The sequence below is a fragment of the Vipera ursinii genome (genome assembly GCF_947247035.1).
Source record: "Vipera ursinii genome assembly, chromosome: 3".
NCBI lineage: Eukaryota > Metazoa > Chordata > Lepidosauria > Squamata > Viperidae > Vipera > Vipera ursinii.
Genome location: NC_139516.1, coordinates 60,146,390 through 60,159,766, shown reverse-complemented (window position 1 = coordinate 60,159,766; position 13,377 = coordinate 60,146,390). Strand labels below are relative to the sequence as shown.

The 13,377-nt window shown below is 35.9% G+C and overlaps 1 protein-coding gene across 1 annotated transcript in view; it reads left to right on the top strand.

Moving 5' to 3' along the window:
* The window catches only part of BEND5 (BEN domain containing 5), a gene marked incomplete at its 5' end in the record, with an annotated part of 895,229 nt that overhangs the window by 699,681 nt on the left and 182,171 nt on the right, over positions 1–13,377 (top strand). The gene's annotated exons all lie outside the window — the stretch shown is intronic.

The window sequence follows — 13,377 nt, the reverse complement described above, 5'->3', positions numbered from 1 at the left end:
TTTCCTGGAAACTAACTCACAAAGTCTGTGTGATCATTTCTTGTCTCAGTACAACTTTCAACCTTTCTTTCTTTTAGGTGTTTTCTCTTCTTCATCCCCTGCCAGGGAACCTCCTTCCTTTCACATCTCTTTGCTATCTTGTGCCCATTTGTCCAAGACAAGGGTTTTTTGAAAAAAAGAAAGAAAGAAAGAAAGAAAGAAAGAAAGAAAGAAAGAAAGAGAGAGAAAGAAAAGAAAGAAAGAAAGAGAAAGAAAGAAAGAGAGAGAGAGAGAGAAAAGAAAGAAAGATAAAGAAAGAAAGAAAGAAAGAAAGAAAGAAAGAAAGAAAGAAAGAAAGAACAAAAGAAAGAAAGAAAGAAAAAGAGAGAGGGAAGGGGCTGGAAAATTTCCTTCTGCTTTTGGTTGCGCAAAACTCTTTTTACCCTCCTTTCTGAAAGGCAATTCAAACATCCAAAACTTTTGTTTTGTCTAGATCAGACATGTCAAACTCGCAATGTCACGTGATGTTGCGCAACGTATTGGGACAGTTTTGCCATTGCTGGCAGTGGGGTGGGCGCGGCTTCTGCATGACACATCCGGACCGCGGGCCGGCAGTTTGACACCCCTGGTCTAAATGGATCATCCCTTGTGTATTTGCTTGCATTTGAAGTGAGTGGAAAACAGGATACCAAATGGAAATAAATAAATAATCCAAGGAACATAGAAAAAAGTAAACTAGGGAATCAAAATGACACAGAGTGATTTGCAAGTTCATTTTTTCTTGTGAAGAAATTAAAGAAACAAAAGTGAAAGTAAGAAATACATAAAAGAAAATGAAATAAAGATATTACACTGAACACCAACATCTATTTAACAAACTTCCCAAATAAGAATCCTTATCTTTAGTTATTTTAAATGACATATGACTTAATGATAAAGCATCAGAAAGTAAGATGAAAATGTATCCAAAAAAATGTATGCCATGATATATGGGAAGCATTCATAACACACTTAAAGACTTTTGTTTTTGATATTGGTCTTTGCACTGTATGAAAATTATTGATTCTTATTGGGAGGTGAGAGGCAATATTTATATGTAGGAACAATATTTACATTCTTCCTACAGCTCTGTCAGTGCCATGATGGTCCTTTCACTCAAAATTCATGGACTACCTCCCATCAAGCAGCCATTATTTTTCTCAAGGTTGTGACCCTTCCATATTATATAGCACATAAAAGTAGACTGTAATCGACATTCTTATTTATTTGTACCAAGTGAATATTTTGGTTGTCTTTAACACTAGCTAATTCTATTAAAATAAGCATCATAATCCAGCAAAAATTTACTGATGTATGAAGCACACAAAATCACTAGAGGGACTAACCTTGAATAATAATGAACAAACTTGCCATTCTGTGCACAGCATCCTTAGAGTAATTCAGATAAATCCTGCCTAATTCATTAAAACCTATATGCTATAGTCCATGCCATCCTCTAAGGATTCGTTTTTTATTTGCTCCAGCATCAAAAAATATTAAATAGCTGCAAAAGAAAAAAAAGAAAGAAAGAAAGAAAAAAGGCAGCAACAGATTTTACTTGAATGGTGGAAATTATCTAAGTACATTACTTTGCATTAGGAAAATTAAAGAAAACAAAACAGCCCAAACCAGGAGAATGCCTTCAACATACTATTCAGAAACCCAGTCAACTCCCTCTTATTTAAAAGTTACAAGCGGCCTATCCCTTTACAGCCATTTATATAATCCATAATATCAAACTGTGAAGAAAAGCATGAGCATCAGGTCCTCAGTAACTGGTTTTTTTTGCTAATTATCATTATTTCTCAGATTAGGAGTTTCCATTATAAATACTGAGTTCTTCCCTTCTACAAGCCCACAAACATTGATCAGAATAAGACCTGAGGTTAGAAATTGATTATGAAGGATACAATTTTAAATGACCATGTTTTTAAAGTTCCTTAGAAGATAACAGTATCTTTAACATAGCTAATTTTCATAAAATTAGCATTTTAAATTTGCTTACATGGATGCCAGAATAAATAGGAAGCAAACCCATAGCATGAGTTTTTAACATATTATAAATGATAAAATAAATCCATTATGATACTGTAGTGCAGGGGTCCCAAAAAACTGGGCCACGGAGTGGTACTGGTCCGTGGCCTGTTAGGAACTGGGTTGGACAGCTGGAGGTGAGAGGTGGGTGAGTGAAACTGTGCGTGAGTAGGATCTAGGTTGCATGCTCATCCTTTCCCAGCTCCATGGAAAATTGTCTTCCATGAAACTGGTCCCTGGTGCCAAAGAGGTTGGGGACTGCTGCTGTAGTCCTCTGTTTGTCATAACTTTTGTGCACTTCCAAGTTCATTCTCTTTCCTCAATGAAAGCTTCACAGGACATTTTGGTGTAAATAATTTAAATAAAGAATATGAGATTAGATACATGTTTTAAAAAATGCTGTTGTGATCCAACTCTTTAATATTGACTAATGCAATATTACATAAGTGATCCTAATCCTCCCTTGCTCATTATCCAGAAGGATGTGATGGGCCCTAGAAGTATTAATCTCCATAGGTGTGTGTCCTTCTTATGACTGACATTTTATACTTCATACATGGACATCTGTTCCTAACGACATAACATTGAATGTTTTGGGGAAAGATAAGGCAGGGGTGAGGAAGCATCTTAACATTGTTTTGAGCAATAACATAAAAATGCTGACTTACTCATGGAAAGTTTTAGTTTGCATCATAGTTTACAATAGGTCTTTAGTCACTATGTATTTATATTTTGGAAAATATTAGGTTCAAGAAAGTCATCAGTAAAATATAGATCATGAAGCACATGATCTGTCTTTGCTTCTTGATATGCCCTTGACTGGCTATCATCCACGCTGTCATTTGTAATTATCTTGTCTGTCTCCTTTACTTTTGCAGAAAGATAACTCTTTTCTTATTCTTACCTGTCAGCTTAAAAGAAGTTTTCTCCCTTAGGTTGGTCTCTGGTAGATTTTCCACCTGCTCCTGATGATGAAAAAGTTACCTGCTGTAAGAAATGTCAAGTTAGAAAAGTCAGGAGTCCTCACCAAAGAGGACCAAATGAAAGTGGACTGAATACAAAAATGAATGTCTGAAATTACATCAAAGTGGTCTGAGAGGATGAATGAGGATCAGATGGAAAAACCAAGATTTGAAGGAAGGGTAAACGTATTGATAGGAGAGGGGAGAACAAGGAAGCTATAGCTGGGCAGAGCTGATATACTGAAAAAATAAATAAATGAGAACTTTAAAGAATGGAATATAGAATGTGGAATTAAGGGGTATTCAATGATGGTAAAACATAAACAGATATAGTGAATGTTACTTGGGGCACCTAGTTTTAAATACGATTCCTTTTCTCTTTCACATCTCATACCTTTAATTTCCTTTATTATCTTGCTTCTTTTCTGTTCTCTGCATAGTGTTGTTTAATTTGAAAGGAAGTGTGTAATGGGTTTGTATGTGTATATATTGTAGCCAGTTAATTGCATAAATTTTAAATGATTCATTAGTCAAGTTCGTTTAGTGAGATCAAAAAGGGGGGATTTGCTGAGGGTCCCATCTTTGGGGGGAATGTCATAAACAGGGACCCTGGGAGAAAGCTTTTTAGTTATGGACTCCTTTTACAGAACCGTTTGCTTATATACATATACTGCATATGGTCCTCTGCTACTTATTTGGCTTCTGAAAAGCTGTAAAAACTTGGAGATGGGAAAGTAAGGTTTTGTTTACCCTGATGGAGGGCACTGTCATCGTTTTGCGGTTAAGTGTTTTCTGTGACAAGTATTTGTAACCCTATGCTGTGGAATTTTGTAAGCTGCTTAGAGCCTGTGGGAATTTATTATCACATAAGCCTTAGTAAATAAAGAAATTGAAATAATCCCAAATTTCCATTAAACCAAAATAATTAGTTCTCGTATATTCTACTTCTTTGTCCATGTACCATTGTTAAAAGGGAGATTCAGTCCTCCTTAATAGAGAAGGAAGAAATGTTCACTAAACAGAATGTCAATTACGTACTTGAAACACTAGTACTAAAGGTAATAACTTTTTTAAAAAAATAAATGTGCATTTATTCCTAGTTGATTCCATTTGATTTTATTAACTGATTTCTATGATTTCAAGGTATTTGGATACATATGTGCTTGTACACTTATAGCACAAGGTATTTGTGTCAGGCAAGCTACGTAGCTCTTGTTTCCCTGCTTTCACACACAAACAAGTCCCATGGCATCAGGAAACTAGAATGGACTTAAGAAACTCTTCTAGGTCTCCTGGAGTATCTGAAGTGCTTGAATTCACATTTCCCCCCCTTTGTCTAGAAGACCATTGTTTCTCCCTATGTATTTTTATCCATGCTTAAAAGCTTTTTTCTTCATAACTAGCATAATCTATCCTTGACTGGATATCTTACACATCAATCCCCATGCTGGTGGGGAATTCTAAAGGACACCAAATTGGTTGAACATATCTAGAAGGGGGAAGGTTAAGGAATGCCCCATTCATTTCACCCATGGAATTCAACCTGCTGTATATAGTAAAGGTAAAGGTTCCCCTGCACATGCGTGCTAGTCGTTTCCGACTCTAGGGGCCAGTGCTCATCTCCGTTTCAAAGCCGAAGAGCCAGCGCTTGTCCGAGGACGTCTCCGTGGTCATGTGGCCGGCATGACTAGACGCCAAAGGCGCATGGAACGCTGTTACCTTCCCACCAGAGTGGTCCCTATTTTTCTACTTGCATTTTTACGTGCTTTCGAACTGCTAGGTTGGCAGAAGCTGGGACGAGTAACAGGCGCTCACTCTGTTACGCGGCACTCAGGATTCGACCCGCCAAACTGCCGACCTTCTGATCGACAAGCTCAGCATCCTAACCCACTGAGCCAGTTAAAAAAGACTTGAAGAAATAGCTCCTTCTCTAGAAAAGTGGAGGTCTGAAATACATGTTCCTGCATACTAGTTACAACCTGCTAGTTGAAAGGGTTGTGGTACAATACATCCCTCACGGTGTTAAAGTATAGTGCTTTCTTTGATAAGTAAAGAAACTTTCTGAAAGATTATTTGATTGCCATGCATAATATACTTAAAGTTGGAGTGAACTCAGCAAGACATATTTCTGAATAGACATTATAGAATTATATGTTAAACACTGACATTGAATTTCAGCTTCTGTTCTACCTCCTTCTATAAATTCTCCTCCTGATTTTTTATTTATACCTCTATTGTTTCAACTATAATTTCAAATGCAATTTTGATGGCAGCTTTCTCCCCCCCTCTCAACCCAGAAATAAGCAGTGTCAGCATCCATATTGACTGTTCATTATGGATTCTTTTAGGTAATCATCCTTTCAAGAGAAAATTCCCATGATAACATAACGCTTGAACTTGTCAATAACCATTATACAAGGCAACACGGCTCATTTATCAACATTCGTTTTGAATGAGTAGCAGCAGTACTTCAGCAAAGAGCTTTATTGAGTAATTTGAGTGGACAGCCCTTTGCTTATTTGCATTTGAAAAAAAATATGTTTGGGTGAAATGTGTTTAATCCTGGCATTATGCATATATGTTTGTCTTCAGTAAAAAAGTGTGCTTTGCAAATAATTAAGGTGAAAGTAAACCATTTCATAGCTGTAAATTCATACAACTCTCAGGAATAAATCTGCACATGTTGAATATTTAATTAGTAGCAGGCCTGACAGTTTTTATGGTGCTTTATAGGAAATAAGCTTGTGGACTCTGCTCTGGGAAATGTACATGGGGGGAAGACAAAAGACTGAAGAGATGATGGTTAAAGCATAAATAGGAAAACAAAAGCAATTCCACACAACTCCCAGTTTAAATGCAATGGGGAAACCTTTATGGAAGGTCATGTCGAAGGCTTGGAGGGGCACTAGAAAGAGAGGCTGTTTAGTTATTATAAAGAGACATTCATGCTGGGAAAAGAATAGAAAAATCAGAGAAGTTTGACATGAGCAGATTGAGAGAGACTTGTGCAGAGATCAAGGAAGAACAAATAAAGGATGGCTATGGAGGAAAGCCACTTAGCCAACCACTCCATTGTTTTGGTGGTATAAATAAACAGCAAGGACAAACTTGCAATGCATGTGAGGAAAGAAAATGGCAACAATTTATACCGAACTATTGCCTGAATAAACAATAGCAACTATGGCAATATATGTGATACAATTAAATCTGAATAAAGAGAGCAGAGTGCAAAGAGTGTTCATTTTGCCATCATCTAACTATATTAATTTCTTCTTTGCCATATCAGATTCTTGGTCTTCTCACTGTAAATGTCTCTGATTTTTTTTCCTTCTCTGTTAGTGCTAATGAGTTACATTGATGTATATTTTTAAGACTGTCGTTCAGTCTTTGCCAGTGTCAGTATTATTGCGAGGTGTGTTGGCTGACCCAGTAACCCTACTGTTTAGGTAGAAATGCTGTGATGTGAAAAAAATACACAACCAATTTATTATTTATTTATTTATTTAATTAAATTTTTATACCGCCCTTCTCCCAAATACATGCTTTAAGTTATTTGTAACTTATTTCACTGTGAGTAAGAAACGTGAGACTTGATGCAGAGCTGATTAAGTGTGTTATGAATATATGTCTCTTAGGATATATTTGCACAATACAGAACAGAATTCTCCAGGTCAGCACATTGGTAATGGTTTTCAAAGCCCTACATGGCATGGGTCCGGAGTACCTCGGGGATCACCTGCTGCCGGCGTCAACTTCCCTCCGCCCTGTGCGTTCCCACAGAGAGGGCCTCCTCAGGGTGCCACCGGTCAGAGAATGTCGGCTGGTGGCCCCCAGGGGGAGGGCCTTCTCTGTGGGCACCCCGGCTTTATGGAATCAGCTGCCGGTTGAGCTCCGGATGGCACCTGACCTTCGCTCCTTCCGACGCGGTCTGAAGACCTATCTATTTGAACAAGCCGGCCTGGCCTGATGGGGGATGTGTTGGGGTTTTTATTGTGGATTTTTATTACCATCTATTGTTTTAGCTCGGGCTCCTATTTAATTCTTTTTTAATTTTTGTATTCTGTATTTTTATATGTGCCCTGTTCACTGCCCTGAGTCCTTCGGGAGAAGGGCGGTATACAAATATAATAAATACTAAAATACTAAATACATGTTGGCTGAAGGATTCTGGGAATCAAAGTCCACACATCTTAAAGTTGCCAAGCTGCACTCACTCCAGCTCTGGCAAGGGAAAAAAATTGCAATACGTCATGACACGTCTTGTGACGCAGCGAGTTTGACACCCCTGATATAGAGGAATCTAGCTAAGAAATGTGCTTAACATATGCTCCTCCAAGCATACTTTATGATGTATGGGTACCAATATAATGGCTAAATATAATACTAGTTTTAAAATCTTCGTTACCTCTAGTAGTTAACTAAATAGTTTATTAAACATAAACTTGTTAAAATGGTCAGCTATTTGTCCTCCATCATTAATTGATTGTTATTGTTTTCTACTACAAAAATAAGAACCATCTTCATTGTTTGCCGTCCAGAGAAGGAATTATTTACAGGCACAAAATAATGTTATATTTATAACTTATTTTTCTATAATAGATCCTGCCTGAACTTAGGCCCATACATATTAAACCTTCATAGAGATAACCTTCCTTCCTTCCTTCCTTCCTTCCTTCCTTCCTTCCTTCCTTCCTTCCTTCCTTCCTTCCTTCCTTCCTTCCTTCCTTCCCCCAAATAGATTATTCACATTGAGTCAACTGGGTCATTCTCTTTGATCCAGAGCAGAGGAATAATAGGAACCTAGTTATTTTCTTTGATAGCATACTAATTGGCAGGCCAATTAATCTGCTCATCTGTGAAAGGAAAATATATTGCAACAAGTAGTTCTATTTCCAGAAGTCACTCTCAGAAGTAACATTATACTGCTCTTGTTTTCTTCCAACCCGCAACATGGTCCAATACCTCTATAGTGGCATAGGTCAATTTGTGGGCAAATTAAGCAATTATTAGCCACTAATAACATCAACTGGCATCATTAGTCTTCCTATTTACCAGCAACTGTTATTTTAATTCAAGGACCAACTAAAAATTAAGGCACCCATTTTATCATGCTATCTGCCTTCAAGCAAATTATATTAATTGGACTTGGCTTCCACCAAATATTTAACCTAGGACTAATGAAATATAAGATATGCTTGTTGCTGATTGTGGAAGATGTAAATTTTAGTTTGCATTGATTTATGAACATAAACAACAAATTTATCTAGCTTTTACAAATGCCAAAATATCAATATTGTATGTCTTACTGGCTGGTAGGTCGGTATCTTTGCTTGACAGAAAAACATTAAAATACTTTTACTGATTGGCTAATTTTATGTGAAGTATGCACATACAATATAGATTTATAGGTAGTCTTCTATCTTGGTTTAGAATTGATAATGGACTATTGATGTTTGTTGTAAGCATTTTAAGATGACATCTTCAGGAAAAGCTGTTGCATGGCCTATTTTTCTTTTTTTAAAAAATCATTATCATCAACATTTCTGTTTCTCCTCCTAATTCTTACAATTGATTTCCTTTTTATTTTGGACTATTTTATCCTATCCAAGCTTTTGGCCCTTGTTTGAATAGTTTCTATGCATTAAATGCTGTATTAACTTAACCTCACTGATTTCAGTGGATATGTTAGTATATCAAGATGGTTCTACCTGAGGTCAATATTTGCTAAAAAAATTTTTTGAAGTAATATGTTTAAAATACACCTTAAAATTAGGCTGGATTAATATAATTTTGGATGATACACAATAGATTCTCAAGCTAATCCTTTTTCTTAATTACTCAGCATAGCAAGAAAAATGAGGGTTCTCCCCCTTCTCAAATTATAATTGTGGAAACAAATAAGGGAAAAATCAGATAGAATATGAACTCTAAACATGTGCAGGTTATTCAAAATCCACCATTTCCAATTTACTGCCTGTTTTGGTTCATCAGTTTTTCAGTGGAGCAGTGCTTTTTTTTGTAAAAGAAAAAGGTGCCGGAACTCACACATGTCATACAAGCCACCTTGCCTACCCTACAAGGTTCTATCCAAAAAAGGTGCCAGAACTCCGTTCTGAGCGTTCTATGAGGAAAAAAGCCCTGCAGTGGAGCATTTTTTTTTCTTATTCTCTGTTTGAATGTTAGGGTTCTAGTGAAAAACAAAACAACAGACCTAGTGAATTTGAAGTCTACCTATGCTAAATATGAGGCTGTTGTAAAAGAAAGATTTTTTGAGAATTCTGTTTTTTTTTGTTTTGAGAAGCAGTCGTAAACATTGTTATTAGCAAAACAGAAAAGTTAGAAAAAAATCTGTAAAATCCAGTAAAAATAATTTGAGAGCATATGAAAACCAGTTTGGCATAATGATTAAGACATCAGACTAGAAACTAGGACACCGTGAGTTCTAGTTTTGCTTTCTAGTTCTGCCCATCAACAGCTTGGTGATCTTGGGCCAGTTATTTTCTCTTAGTCCTAGAAGGAGGAAATGACAACTCTCTTCTGAAAAATCTTGCCAAGAAAACTACAGGGACTTGTCCAGCAGACTTTGACAATCAGACACAGAAGAAAAAAAATGTGGCTATAATTCTTAACACAGATTGGAAGTAAATATACATAAGAATTTTCTTTCCATGTGTGTTGCCAAAAAAACCAAAACCAAAACAAAACAAAACCCCACCTTGTTGTGACTCACAAGGGTTAAGTAATGGGTCAAATTTAGTTATGGTTTGTTGAATAAGCATAGTAAGATATAAGTTATTATTTACAAGCCTTAATGCGTGATGCCACACGATGCTGAGCTAAAATCAAAGAAACCACATCATGGCTTATGAATGAGGCAGCAAGCCCACAAAGGTTGTTATGGAGTTTTGTCTATTCTGCCACAGTGGTAGCTCATTTTGTGCTCATTATGCCCACATTTGTCAGCTTTGCAAGAATGAGGCTTTCAATCTTTTTCGCCACCATGTGCTATAGTTCTGCCAAAGGGTCTTTGAATATGCTATCATACAATCCAGATTAATTTAGCTCCACCTGTTGTCTATTATAAAAAAAGAAGGTTGGAAGGCTTTCCAGGAAATCCATTTAATATATATCCATTTTTAAATCCTTAATCTTTTTCACTCTGATTTTAAATTATTAATGTAATGGATCTTCCTTTATTTTTTCCGGAAGTGAATATTCTGCATAGTAACATCATTAAGGAAATTAGATTAATCATATTCACACTTATATTCAATATATTTCCAAAATCTAGCAATGCATTTATTGATTTGATAGACAAGTTCAACTTCTGCGTAAATGTTACCTTCTACTGGTCTTCAAAATAGTCAAAATAGTCCAGGGAGCATCTATAAAATTACATCATTGTATTGACTCATGAACTTCTGATATAAATTTGACAGAAAGAAAGCTGCAGACACAGTGCATACTTTATTTGTGAGCTACATGGCAGAGAGAAGAATTAGTCTCCCTGATCCAAGTCAGGATTATAACCATCATGCTACCTTTGCTTTTGAATGGAAAATGTTTCTGGTTTTCCTATGTTCAGTTTAGATTCTATTTGTCTCTAAACTCTCATTGTGGACTGAATGAAAACTTTAAGTCTCCACAATTTCATTCAGGATCAGTGAAAGCTAATTGTGTGAATATATGTACTTAGCAGATGAGGAGGGCAATTGCCCATTTTCATTTACAGAATAATTCTGATAAAAATATCTTTCCTGGACTTATTATTTACTGGCACTAATAGTGATAAAACCCATTAAGTCTCACACATCTAAAGTTTGCCTGGTAAGCATGAAAGAGATGTACTATACCTTTAAAAAAATCTATAGCAAAATATATTGCAAGATATGAAAACCTACTAAAGAAAAAAGAAGACAATGATTATACAGTAAATAAAAATCTAGATATAGCGAGTAACATAAACAAAAAGTGACAAATAATTAAAGCTAGCAGCATAAACAGAAAACAAATGATACATTAACTATGGGTAGTGAAAAAAAATTCAATTCTTACATTTATTATTATATGTAGACTATACGAAACTTATTAGTTCATCTTCTCACTTTCCAAAAATATGTAACAGACTCATTTGTTGGATCCATTCCTTAAAATCATGATGGTATTCTTTCCTCTTTGCCATACCCCAGGCTCAATATAACCAAACTTTTTCATGAGATAACAAATTATGTGTTTGAAATATAGTTCAACATCACATTAATATATTTAATTATATATTTTTTCCAAAAAGTGTATTGAAATTTGTGATAAGGCTATAGCAAGTCAAAAGCAGATTATGTGACTTAAAGAACTTTTGAATTTTTTACAATGTCAACATGAAAAAAAACAAACAAGTACCCTTCCCTTTTTCAAAATTCTTTGAAGCACCCAATAAGCACAAACTATTTTTGATGAACTATGTTCATTTTTAAATTATAAGAAATGTATTTTGTTTCTTAGCTGCCAGACTCACTGATTCTCAAAAATTGAATATTCCATTCTTCATTCCAAAATTCAGCTATTTACTTTTTAATCATTGCTATAAAGCTGTACTAGCTGCTTGTGGACTTCTAGATGCAATTTGAAGTGCTGGTTGGTGTCTTTCAAGCCTATCACTATGGTTTCAGCTCATCTGTCCAGATCTGGCAGGGTGTGCATGTTATGGGTCCTCTCTGTAAAGCAATGTCATATGATGATGTTGAAGGAAAAATCTTCATCAGGGTCCAGTCCAAGCTGGGAATTAACAACATGGTGACTGCTTTAGAAAGAAGGTTGTAGTTTATTGAAGAGGAGAGCTAGACAGTAAGATGGCTCTGGAAAAAAGAGAAAGCATATGTAGTAGGGAGTGGGTTTTTATACCTTCTTGGGCTTTTGTTTGGAGTTGTTCCTGTGTCATGAACTTTGACCTGAGTCTGAGTGTGCCTTTCTGGTATTCTGATGGTGGTGGGTTAATCCTAGTATGTCCTGTCTTAGAGTTTAGGTGGGGTATGTAGATTTTAAGGGTCTTTTGTCTTCCTGATCTCTTCAGCTTCTAGCTGGAGGGCTCCAACCTTCCTGAATGGATTATTACATCTCCATTTCTAAAAGCTGGCTTCTGCTGAGTTGTCTGCTAGGGTGTGTGTGTGTGTGTATGTGGAGAGGTTTCTGCCTTTTTAAGGATATTCTCCATTATTCTTTTGAGGAAATATATTCTTCCATTTTAATATTTCCCAAAATATTTCTTTTGTCTGGATTGTTCCCACAATGGGATGTTATCAGTGAACCTGCTTAATGGAATAACTTCCCTCCTAAGATTTGGGTGACTCTAACCCTATTGCTCTTTCAGAAGAGTCTAGGGTCTTATATGTGTGTGTGTGTGTGTGTGTGTGTGTAAATTACTAACAAAGAATTTAGAGAGGCTGATATGCATTTCGGACTCATTAGTCTTCATCAGTCAGTCATACTGATGAAGACTAATGAGTCCGAAATGCATATCAGCCTCCCTAAATTCTTTGTTAGTAATTTACACAAATATATGAACTGTCCGGTGTGACTACAGCCTGTTCGATGGCCTTTGAGATAAGGCTGAAAACAGGAAATAAAGATTTGCCCCATGTTTGGGGCCTAGCAAGGTAATCTAAGAGTTAACATATCACACACACACACACACACACACACACACACACACACACACAAACACACACACACACACACATATATATATATATATATATATATATATATATATATATATATATATATATATATATATATATATATATATCAAATGTTAACCATTTAGATTACCTTGCTAGGCCCCAAACATGGGGCAAATCTTTATTTCCTGTTTTCAGCCTATCTTGAAGGCCATCGAACAGGCTGTAGTCACACCGGACAGTTCATATATTTGTGTAAATTACTAACAAAGAATTAAGGGAGGCTGAAATGCATTTCTGACTCTTTAGTCTTCATCAGTCAGCCATACCCTTCTGAGCCCAGGTTCGAATCTCAGAAGGGTATGGCTGACTGATGAAGACTAAAGAGTCAGAAATGCATTTCAGTCTCCCTTAATTCTTTGTTAGTAATTTACACACACACACACACACACACACACACACACACACACACACACACACACACACACATATATATATATATATATATATATATATATATATATATATATATATATATATATATATATATATATATATACATACATACATACATACATACATACATATATAGGATAAACAAACAAACAAATCTTATAGCATTAAATTGTTGGGTCCTACTCAATTGAATCCACACTTCTTATGGATCTTAAAATTACAGGTACTTTGGA